Source organism: Lynx canadensis, chromosome C2, assembly GCF_007474595.2.
Source record: "Lynx canadensis isolate LIC74 chromosome C2, mLynCan4.pri.v2, whole genome shotgun sequence".
Classification (NCBI taxonomy): domain Eukaryota; kingdom Metazoa; phylum Chordata; class Mammalia; order Carnivora; family Felidae; genus Lynx; species Lynx canadensis.
In genome coordinates this window covers 32,958,090-32,970,094 of record NC_044311.2, presented here as the reverse complement: position 1 = coordinate 32,970,094, position 12,005 = coordinate 32,958,090, and the positions used below count along the sequence as shown (strand labels likewise).

The following is a 12,005-nucleotide window of genomic DNA, read 5'->3' as shown; positions in this document are numbered from 1 at the left end:
TTCCTTCCTTCCTTCCTTCCTTCCTTCCTTCCTTCCTTCCTTCTTTCTTGGTTGATACTGGAAAAGGGTGAATGCCTTGACCTAGCCCATGAGTTTCTGGCATACTGTTAACCACTCACCAAGCCTTACTGAATCCTACTGTATGCTAAGGTAAAGGTCAGAGGGGAATGCTGGCCTCAACTACTATTCTCAAGAGGATGCAATCTAGTTCAGAATATCTACATGCACATAAAAAGCTGTGACCTACAAAACTTTCTGAACTATACAAGTGGAATTCAAATCCGAGACTTCATTTGGTTTACAAACTTCCTGTAAAGTAGCACGTGATCCCTATTTACAGGTAGAAAAATAGGCAAAGGTAAATAAATTGCACCAAAAATAACATTGGAGCAGGAACTAGAAGCAAGCTTCAGTTCTAAAGTACTTAAAGTAGACCATTCATTAACATGCTATCCAGCTCATCAAGAGCTTTTATTCTATCAATTAAGTACATCCAAGGCCTACAAGTAAGGCTTCCTAAAAGAGTGGAAATCAGGTGCATACTCCACACAGGCAAATTGCTTCTAGGAAAGAGATTTATAACAAACCTTTTTTCTTCCATTCTATTCAAATGGTTTGATTTGTGAGGGAATATCTGAGTACAATTACTTTCTATATTCACTTTGAGAATATAAGAGTTTAGTCTTCATCTATCAGAACAGATCCATGAAAAGTTCATAGATATCATCTAGTCTGACCATCACTTTGCAGAAAATAACTGGATCCCAGAGAAGTTGTTACTTGTGTGAGGTCATGTAACTTGAAGGAGTGTGTACATGTGTATGTGTGTTAGGGTATGTATGTATGAAAGGATTTTTATCTTGCTATTCGATACAACAATATGCTATTATTTTGTCCCTCACCACACATCAATTAAAGGTAAGCATGGATGTTTTGGAAAAGGTGCCCAACTAGGTGACATCAATGACCAGAGAACTAGCAAATTCAACTTTGGAAGAGAGCTGAAGAAAAGTCCTCATATTCAACCTGGGCCTGAGAAGACTAGAGGGTGTGAAGTCCATAGGGAGACATGCCCCACAGCCTGCAACAGAGAGGTCTCAGCTGAGGTGTGACAAACTTAAGGCAACTTAACTTTAATTAAGTAAAATTACTTAACTTAAACCTAAGGCAAACTTAAGAACCAATATCTCTTGGGCCAGATAAAAGAACAAAACCTAGTGAGCCTCTCATGGAGGACTTTCATCTTAGAGGAGACTTTAGAAATGAAGACTAGAAGATAGAGGTAAAGAATCTGATGACTACATCACTGCAACAGGGGATTGGACCAGTTGACCTTGAAGTCCCAGGCAGCTCTAAAGGACTTTGATTGCGATTTATTTTTATGTTTGTATTTATGTTCTGTCAACAAACCCATAAGCTCTGGGGCTGCATTAATGAATAAATGATAAGTTTAAAAATTATAATGGTGTCATCAGGAGCAGAAACCAGTGCTGGTTTATGGCTAGGTCTTAATCTATGCCACTGAATTGGACACAAAGGACAGGTTCTCTCATTTCAATTTGTCATGACCAGCAAATGTGGGAGCCTCAGTCTTCACCTCAGGCAAAGCAGGCTTCACTAGTTGTGCTGGGTCAGAACAACCAAATCTCTCGTTCACATCCTTGTGTGTCTCCTGTTAGGCACTGTATGCATGATACAAATAACACATCTTTTTAGCAAGTGTTTTGTAGCTATAGGGATGGAATTATTGGCACAAGGAAGGGAACTGATGCCAAATATCTTGACAAAACATTCACTATAGTTTCTCTTGAAATTTTAAGACCAAAACCAGGTTCAAATTCACCTGCTGTAGGTGAGTATTGACAAAAAGACAATAAGTTTACCATAAACAAAAATTCATTCAATTTTCAAAGAGGATGCTCTGGCATGATGCTAGGTTCAGTTGTACCAATATGTTGACTGAGCACTATTATCAGAAAAGGTATTTGCCATCAGTTATTTTCCCAGATCCAGTAATTTCAGCCTGCACCTACTATACTCTTGCTCAAAAATGCAATTTGTATAATGCAGACAATCTCTAAAAGGAGATAAATAAGAATGCAAACAAGAGATTTGACCATTCGGACTCAACACAGCTAATCAGTGGTACTAACAAGGTATGGTCCATAAGAATAGTGATAGAGAAACGTGTTTTTCTGGTATTTAGTTCCCTAAATTATGACCAATAGATAACATCCAGGCATATAAGCAGGAAATGGAGATCCACTAATTAAACACAGTACCACCATTATCTTTGATTTGAAAAGAGGATAAAATTAACACAAACCTGTGTGGACAATCTGAAAATGAATATGAGGTATAGGAAGTACTTCATAAGGCTTCTCAATGTGATATATTGATATCTTGTAAATGTAAGTTAGTCATAGGCAAATGGCTATATTTTGCCTCTAGTAAGAATTAAAAAATTTAGGATTTTTACTGAATAGAATCAGAAATCTCCTTATTGGGAGCAAGTCAAAGAGGTGGAGTATATATTTTACAAGGCCTTTTGCTCTTCCTGTGTAGTGTGCTGAAGAACACTAGAGAGTTATAAATGAAGCTTATGTCAAACAACATATGCTGAAAGGAGTTGGGAATAGGACACATATAAAGAAGAGAAGTCAGGGAGTGGTGGCAGGTGGGCAAAACTTATTGCAAAGTTTTGCCATCTCTGTTTTAAGCCAATGTTATATTATGTTGTATTGTGCATCACTCTAGACTGTCTGGATGAGTGCCCCTCCCATTGGTAAGAAATGGCCCTTGAGAGCTTGTATAAGCCTTATATGACCAACTATTTACTTGGCTCCCATGTGCCAACAATGATAGATTTCTGTTTGTTATTTATCAGTGTTTTGTTTGGGGAGGAAAAGGGGAGTTGTTTATTTTTTGCTAATAAGTCTTTTCATAATATAACATTACCTGCATCAGTTACCTGCACTATGCTTTTGGTGTCACAAGGAACAGAACACTGAACCCAAATTGGCCTAAGTAAGAAGGGAATTTGTTGGCCCAATAACTGAAAAATATCTGAGTTCAAATATGGTTTGGTTCTGTGGCTCAAATAACCAGTAGGATATTTTCTCTCTTACTTTCTCATGGCTCTGCAATTGGGTCACATTTTTAGAATGGCTTTTCTCTATAGTGGCAAGATGCTTAGTTCAGTTTCAACCTTACCTCCTGTTGGGTTTAAATCAAGTGGGAAAAACAGCAGGGCAGCAAAAGTCTAATTGAGTCTCATTGGCTCCGATTGGGTCATGTGCCCATCCGTGAACCAATCATGGTGGCCAAGCAAAGGCAATGCACTGATTAGTTGAGGCTGGTCCAAAGGTCTATCCAGGACTTGGACTGAGATTGGTTCTTTTTTTTTTTTTCAAAATTTTATATTTTTTAAGATATCTCTACACCCAAAGTGGGGCTAGAACTCACAACCAAGAGATCAAGAGTTGCACGCTCTACTAACTGAGCCAACCAGGCAACCCCTGAGATTGGTTTTAATACAATACACAATGTCTTGGACAGAGAGGAGGAGGATATGGTGGCTTCCCACCAAAAAATCCACATACTGTTACTATGAAAAAAAAAATGGATATCAAGCTGAAAAACAATGGATATCCATTATATCAAGTCTTACCTACCAGATTTTAGGTTCACTGGGGTCAGAGACTATATCTTGTATTTCTCAGGGCCAGCCACAATACCTAGTTTACAAATAACTGATATTCAATAAGCATGTAATAGTTGATTTATTTATTAATTTAGTCAAATTGGAAAATCTGACATTAGGAATCACTCTGGCTTTTACCCAGACCTTTCTGCTACCTGAAAATGGCTACACTTCATTCAAGAAAAATAAAGTTTAAAGTGCTATCTTCACTCACAGAACCACCTTTTATTTTAGAAATGGACTATGTTGTGACTGAACTGTGAAATATTATTAATAATAACAATATTCAGTAGCACCATACTAAAATATTTCAAGTAAACCTCATGACAACCCTGTGAGAAAAATATTATTATTATCCCTATTTTACAGATATGAAAAATGAGGCCCAAAAAAGTCAAAGGACCTACCTAAGGTAACACAGCCAGCAAATGACAGAGCTAGAATTTAAACCATAATCAGATCATGATTCAAAGCCTAGTTTAGGTGCCACCACCTTCCAAAACCATTACAGTTGGAATCAACCAACCCTTCTACATGATTTGATATGTCTCTTACAGCCCTTATTTTGTTCTGACTTGGATAACGGTTTACATACCCTTATCTCCCACTAGATTCTGATAGTCTCAGCATCCCCGGGGAATAGTAAATAGCAGAAAACAGAAGCCAGAAAGATAAGGGGAAAAAACAGCAAGATAGGCTGAGAGCAGGATGAGGGGCATTTCCTGGACCACTTGCTGTCCCAGCCCTAGTACCTGCTACTTCTCCTGCCACTGAGGCAGAGGCAGGATCTGGTCTCAAACCAGGCTTGCCAGATGAGTTCTCCACCACCAGATCAACCTTCCAAAATAGGAAACTTTCAACATGTTATTCCCCAACTCCAACTCTTTTGGGTAAAACTTTACAAAAAGCATGGCTCTAGTTTGTCAAATTGAGTTTTTAACATATTTTGGTAAGGTATTATTTATCCTGATTATGGAGTTTTTTCTACCCTCTTAAATTTTGCACCTGGGGCAGATGCCTCCTCTCCTCACTTTTGTCCTGACCCTACTCCAGGAGCTTCCTATTACCCATAGAGCAAACCCTGCAACACTTAGCATGATGTTCAAGTACTCCACAAAAGGATTTTCATTTACCTTTCTAACTTGATCTTTAGTCTCCACTCCAACACACTAATCATCTTACTATCATTCTTCTCTCCCCTTTCCTGCTCTGTGCAATGGTTCCCCAACACAGGCTTTAATCTATCCTTTCCTTAAAGGGCACCTCCTAGACCTTTACTGACTCCCCTCCCTCTCCTTGGACTAGGTCCCACATTGGCTCAGGTGTCCCATCAGTTTGCCTGAATTCACTAACATTTTAGCATTTTAAACCCTTAAGGCCAAAGACTCTTAAAATCATTCTGTTTCTTCCATCTGCTCTGCCATTCCTCACCCCCACAGCTACTATTGGGCAACAAGTTAATGCTCAATAAATCAGCTCCTTCATTTGATGTTTCCACAAGCTCTAGTTTGTTGCCATCTGCTAGCCAGCTTATTCCTGGGCCATGGCCCACTGAGCCAGGGAAGTCCTTTTCCTGGACTTCAGAAGCTCCTGAGAAGACAGGAAGATGGGTTTGGGAGGTGGCAAAACCAAGAAGCTACCCCTCTCAGAACCTCAGGCTTGGGGTCAGGGCCCTACACAGAGTATGGGACTGGCATTTATTCTGATTTTTGTTTCTCATAAAACTTTGAATCTTGGAGACTACCCATCCCAAAGGGACTCAGGTGGTTCTGGTTCAGCTCAAACTAGAGAATGAAAACACTTTCCCAGGGAAAACCTGGCTTTGCCAAACTAAAAATAAACAAAATAAAATATTTTTAATAAATAAATATTTGGATCTAAAAAGAATCATTCTTTACATATAACTGCCTGTGCTTATTTATTTTCTTATGTTTTATTTCCTATTTGAGAGAGAAGGAGAGCACAAGCAGGGGAAGGGCAGAGAGACAGAATCTGAAGTAGGCTCCAGGCTCTGAGCTGTCAGCACAGAGCCCAAAGCAGGGCTCGAACTCACAAGCAGTGATATCATGACCTGAGCCAAAGTCAGACACTCAAAGTACTGAGCTACCCAGGTGCCCCTGAGCTTATTTATTTTTAAATGTGTGACCAGAACTGAAAAATAGATGGATATTTTTGCAGAGAAATATTGTTTGCCAACTTTCATCACAATTATTTATTTACTAAGTGAATATTTATTGTCTATCATGGGCTAAGTGCTAGCGATAGTGTGATAATCAAGACAGACATGGTTCCTGGCCTCTTGAGGCTTTCACCACATATTTTATTTTTATGAGACCTGTTACAAATTACTTTGGAATTCCTTTAATAAACAAGTAACTATTAAGCTCAAAATAAATGCCTAGTCTAGATATGTGGGGATACATTCATGAGTAAAATAGACAAACTCCCTTCCCTCAGGAAGTTTATAGTCTAGCTGGGTTCAATAGACAATAAACATAATAAGTGTAAACTATATTAGAAGAATAAGAGCTATGGGAGAAATAAAACATCAAGCAAGATAGGCATGGAGCATTTGAGGAACCCAAGGCAACGAGTATGGCTGGAGTGTAGTAAGGGAGATGGAGTGAAAACAGGTGAGGGCAAGAGGAGGGTACATTGTGTGGCCATGTGGGCCACAGAAAGGGCTTTGGCCTTTACTCCATAGGATAAAAGTACTGCTGAAGATTTTGAGTGGGGGATGACATGATGTGACTGTAATAAAAGCATCCCTCTGCCTGCTATCTTTGGAATAGACTGGACAGGTGAGAGAAGCAAGATTACAAGCAAGGAACCAGTTAGGAAAAATACAGCATGACCAGAATTAGGAAAGGTAGTGGCTTAAACCAATAGGCTGGCAGTATAGACAATGAAAAGGCGTAAAATTCTGGATTTATATTGTTCTTTATTGAGGATGGGAGCTGTCTTATTACCTCCTATATTCATAGTGGAGATCAAATGAGATCAAACATGAAGAGTTTAAAACACTCCATTGTGTATATAAACCACAATTTCTTTATCCATTCATCAGTTGATGGACATTTAGGCTCTTTCCATAATTTGGCTATTGTTGAGAGTGCTGCTATAAACATTGGGGTACAAGTGCCCCTATGCATCAGTACTCCTGTGTCTCTTGGGTAAATTCCTAGCAGTGCTATTGCTGGGTCATAGGGTAGGTCTATTTTTAATTTTCTGAGGAAACTCCACACTGCTTTCCAGAGTGGCTGCACCTTTTGGGATGAGCACTGGGTGTTGTATGGAAACCAATTTGACAATAAATTTCATATATTGAAAAAAAAAGAAAAGAAAAGAGTTTAAAACAGTGCCTAGCACTGCTTAATAAACAACAACAGTAATTATGACTATTATCCATAGGCCATTGGTCAGTGGGTGGTCCTCTGTAGTCCTGGAAGTGAAAATAATTCTCTTCAATGCTAATAGAAAGTCTTGCAAATGGGATTTGGATTTGGACCCAAAGTGGGGAAGTCCCTCTCTGCTTCCTTTTGTCACAGGCTTTTGCCTCAAGGCCAAGGGCAGCCAGGACCACCCAACTCTCAGTGTCTGTGTCAGTTTAGCTCCGTCCTAATCTCCCAGCCCTTACCTTCTCACTCACTCCAACCTTCCTGGCTTCACATAACCAAGACTCTGGAGTGAGCAAGTACAAACTCCTCTCCTATATGGGAGCACTCGGGTGACAAATACCTTTTCACCTGGGAAGGAGGGATGTCATCTTGGGGGAGAACCTAGAGTCCTGGTAAGCCCTTGGGGCCATTGCTAAGGGACTCATCTGGCTGTCACAGGAGTTCTGGAAAACCCCTAGAAAGAAAGCATGGAAAAGAGCTCAGCTTTGCTGTAACTGGGATGCAGCATCCTCATCACTCAAAAGAGAAGAGGCTGCAGGAGAGAGTGCAGTCAAGTGGAATGGTTGGAGTATACTTTAGAGAAATTTCGCCAAAAGGGAAAGCAGAGATGATGGTCCCTTTTTAAAATTCCCTACAAGAAAAAAAAAAATTCTCCAGAACTTAAAACTATTTTAATCAGCTGAAAAACATACATGGGCTTTACAGCTCCAAGACAGCTTGCACAGGCCCCGATAAATGCCTATCGCTCATTTGCATACGCTAACAGCTACACTTTAATCAGCCTCCTAATCCCTGATGGTATTAATGAATTTTTTTATGCTTTTTTTTTTTTTAGTATCATGTTTGCTAATTCAAAAATGATCAGCGGCTTCTGTGTGCCTTTTTTTATGCAGGAAATAATGGGTGAGCTGGGTACTCCTGTTATCCCGCTCTCACAAATAATTAAGACTACAAAGGGTACAAATCAGTTTGAATGCGGTGCACAAAGGCATGGGCTCAGCAAAGGCCTTTCTCTGTTTCTGTTTCTCCCTCCCCCACCCCCTACTTTCTCTCTTTGTATTTGTTCCTTTCCTTTGACAAGAGGTGGTTTCCAAAGACACCTGGACAAGCAAGGAGCGGACTGATCCAAAATATTAATTCCCTGCCTCCCTCCACCCCTACCCCCATCACCAGGACATGCAAAATGATGTGAGTTTTCATCTCAGAGGGTTTGGATGCCTCTCAAGACTGGTTTTCAAACCACAAACTGCAGTAGAAAGAAAAACAGAACTTTCTGACATGTCACTCCCCTATTTCTCCTCCTCCTTAGTTGTTCACTTTCCCAGTAAGAACCGGCCAGCCCTGGTGCTGCCAGGTCCTGATCAGGTAAACAAGGAAAGGATTTCCTCCTGCCCTAGGCCTTGCTCCAGTTTGGCTCACAGCAGACCAGGCCAGCCAGAGACATGAGAGCTGGCAACAGGATCCCAGTGGTTCATGCAGCTATAGCACCTCCAAAATTAGGGTCAAGATTAGACATTTTAGGCCTATCAAAAAAAAGAGAGAGAGAGAAAGAGAGAGAGAGCGCCAGTAAATAGTCCTCATGAGGAGTTGAACAAGCCAGCTTAGATGATGGAAATTCATAAATAAGCCAAATTTTTCTAGCCAGCATGGCTACCTAACAGACAACAGGGTTCCCTAATTTGCATTTTTCATCATCTCAGCCTGCCTGCTCACACTCACTAGTGCTGGACAGATGAGGGGCCAAAACCTTCAGCCAGAGAAAAAAGAGGAGGTGCCAACCCTGGACAACCAGTAGCCTGGGTAATGCACTCTCAAATAGTGAATAATTAGCAAGAAAATATAGATACAGTCCAGTGCAGGTACATCTATAAGTAAGCTATATGGCAAATTTACTACATATTTTAACAATAAAAAAATTACTAGATGTAAAAATATAATGTTCGAAGCATCTTAAGATACAGAGTTATTTTGGAAAGGTCAGGGAGGAGTCATGCCATATATATTTTTTAAATTTTTAAATTTTCTCATTCAAGGGAATGTTGGGAAAAGTGATGAGACAACTAAATTTGCAAAGTCCTTTGCATTGTAACAAGGATAAAGCATTGTGTGAGTATATAATGATCATGAAATCAATGGTCTCCTGTTCTCTTTCAAAAGGCAGCTCATCACCTGGCAACCTCTCACTAACTCCATTAGAAAATGGCTTAGAATTCCAGATAGCTGAAAGTTAGAGACACGTTAATTTTTACTTCTTCTCTTTTTTCTTCTAGTTATTTTTAGCAATCCTAGTAGAACATTCTTTGGTACACAGTGGGCACACTGAATAACTCTAGAGTGCCATGACTCTAAAATGCTATTGTTGGGAAGCTATCGCTGACATTGAGCTTATCTAATGGTGTGATATCTCCTTTAATTGTATGAATAGGGCTCGTCTATGGAAATAACGATTTTAAATTTACCAGAAACCTAATACATTTTGAAGAGATGGAATTATATTCTACTTTAAAACTCCTGATGATTCAGATAGGCTTTTTCCAGCTTCATTCTATTTACCTCAATATCTCTTAACTTGACCCATCTTTAGGCCATTTTAACACCCATTAAGCCACGTATCTATCAATTTTTCAACAGATTAGTGCAGTGTCCATTGTGCCATCCACATTTGGCATCTCAACCAGTAGGTAAGTGGAAAGAAAGGAACACCAGTCATGCTTCTAGTTTGCTATTCTAGAGGAAAACTTGAGATCTCTGGGGAACATTATTTACCATTTGATTTATTCCCGCTCTATAGACCTTATTTACTTAGGCCATTGTTTCCTTCAACAGCAGTGCTTGAGCCTAACTGCTCATAAGCACCTAAAAACCTTCTTAAAACATAGGTCTGCCATGTAGTGCTCTCAGAAAATCTAACTTAATTAGTCTAGCGTAGGCCACCTAACATTGGTATATTTAAAATCCAACCAGATTATTCTCTTTTTTGTTTGTTTGTTAAGTTTTTATTTTTTCAGTAGGCTTCACACCCAGCACAGAGCCCGTTGCGGGGCTTGAACTCACAACCCTGAGATCAAGACCTGTGTTGAGATCAAGATCCAATGCTTAACCAACTGAACTACCCAGGCATCCCTGAACAGGTGATTATAATGTGCAACCAACCAGTGTTCTACAGAAAGCCAGGCAGGGGGAGCTTGACACCTATATCATTTTCCGGCTGCTAATCAAACATAAAACAATTAAAGAAAGGATCATTATCCTCAAAAGAGAAATGATTAAAATGCCCACTCAACAAATCTCATTGGATTTTTAGTTACATATAGTTCCAAATCCATCATTTTTCTATTTCCAAAAATATTGGAACGTCTTCAAAGAGGCATTTACAATTTTACTGTTACTACCATGCGCCTATAGGTCACATTCCTCCTGGGAGCCCTCAGCAATAACACAATTTCTATTTATGCTCCATCACATCTAAAAACTAAAGCTCTCTAAAGAAGAGTTGTGCTTCTCTACACCAAATCTCAAGGGCAACTAATGTTGAGCTGCCCAAAGCCTCACTAGAACAAATGCAGGGTCCTTTTTCTCAGTTTTATGGCCCAGAGTTTCTACTCTTTCCCTCATCATTGAAGAGTTATTTCTGGAGGTGGTTCCATAACAGAAGGTCTCATAGAAGGAGATTAGGATCACAGAGAAAAATCATCAGGGTCATCTTTAACTTCACTAAAGTGATCTGTAAGCAGTGAAGGTGGGCACCAAAAGGAGAGAGGTATTTGTGAAAATTCAGTTTTGTTCCTGATCTTTGCCAACACAAAACAAAACCACAACCATTATGGAGGAAGTCTCTTGATGCTGGCAGATGGCTGTCTTTCGGATCTATAGCAGTGTCTGAAAGAGCATCCCTGGTTTGTTAACTTTTAAATATCTGTCAGGGAAAAAACTTGAAGATAAATGCAAATTTTTAATAACTGGACTAACAGCTCTCCTGAACACATGTGGATAGCTGAGGGGCTGAAGTAAGTCCTGGGGATGGCGAATCACAAACACTGCAGAGTATACTATTCTGGATAATGACACAAACTTGCACTGGGTTTAAGCTTAATTCAAAGCCAAGCCCTGGGTACTCTGTGAAATAAAGCTTTGAAAGAAACCATTTTCTCCCCAAACACGGGAACTCTCCCAACTTTCTTCTTCAACTGTTTTTTAACATCTTCCTTTAAGAAAGAAGTCATCAGTTGTTTTCATTGTAAACAGTGTTTACAGCTATATATTTTTACTATTCCTTTCCTAACATCAAACAAGCCAAAACAATATCTCTGTAAGTACTTAATCATAGAGAAGCTTCTTCTAAACTCATTCATTTGTTCACTCAATAATTAATAAACATTAGGACTTATATGCACGGGATCTGTACCTCGGGACTCTGGTTTTTTCTTTGCCTTTTCCCCTTCTGCCTTCGCATAACAAACTTGTCTATCCAATCAGTTTCTCCCTTGAATTTAATGGGTGTATCTGCATCTGCTCTCCTATTGTCTCAGAGCTTTGTGCCCAACATCATGATTTTTGTTCTTCCTTTTGCTCCTTTCTTTAATCAAGGCCCATATAGTTATTCTCTTTTCCACTGTCTTCGCCACTTAACTCCAAAGTCCTTTAGGATGATGCATTCCACCATCAGGTGTTTCTCTGTCTCTTTGTTCCCACCTGCCTGGGCAGGCACTTTTCAACTTAGATGGCTCCCTTGTAAAACATTCCAGGAAGCATCTCTGCTTGTCTAGTGGGTTTTTTTATTTTGTTGTCTTTGCTTTGTTTTTCTTTAGGTCTCTTGAAGATCTTTGAATGTCTCTGTCTTAAAAAATCCATCAATTTGTAAATGTTGGCATATAGGTTTCCTTTTATGTAGCACCTTCCTCAGT

At 39.6% G+C, this 12,005-nt stretch overlaps 1 pseudogene; it reads right to left on the bottom strand.

The window, feature by feature from the left end:
- LOC115522815 overlaps positions 1 to 12,005 on the bottom strand; it is a 57,582-nt pseudogene that overhangs the window by 43,751 nt on the left and 1,826 nt on the right.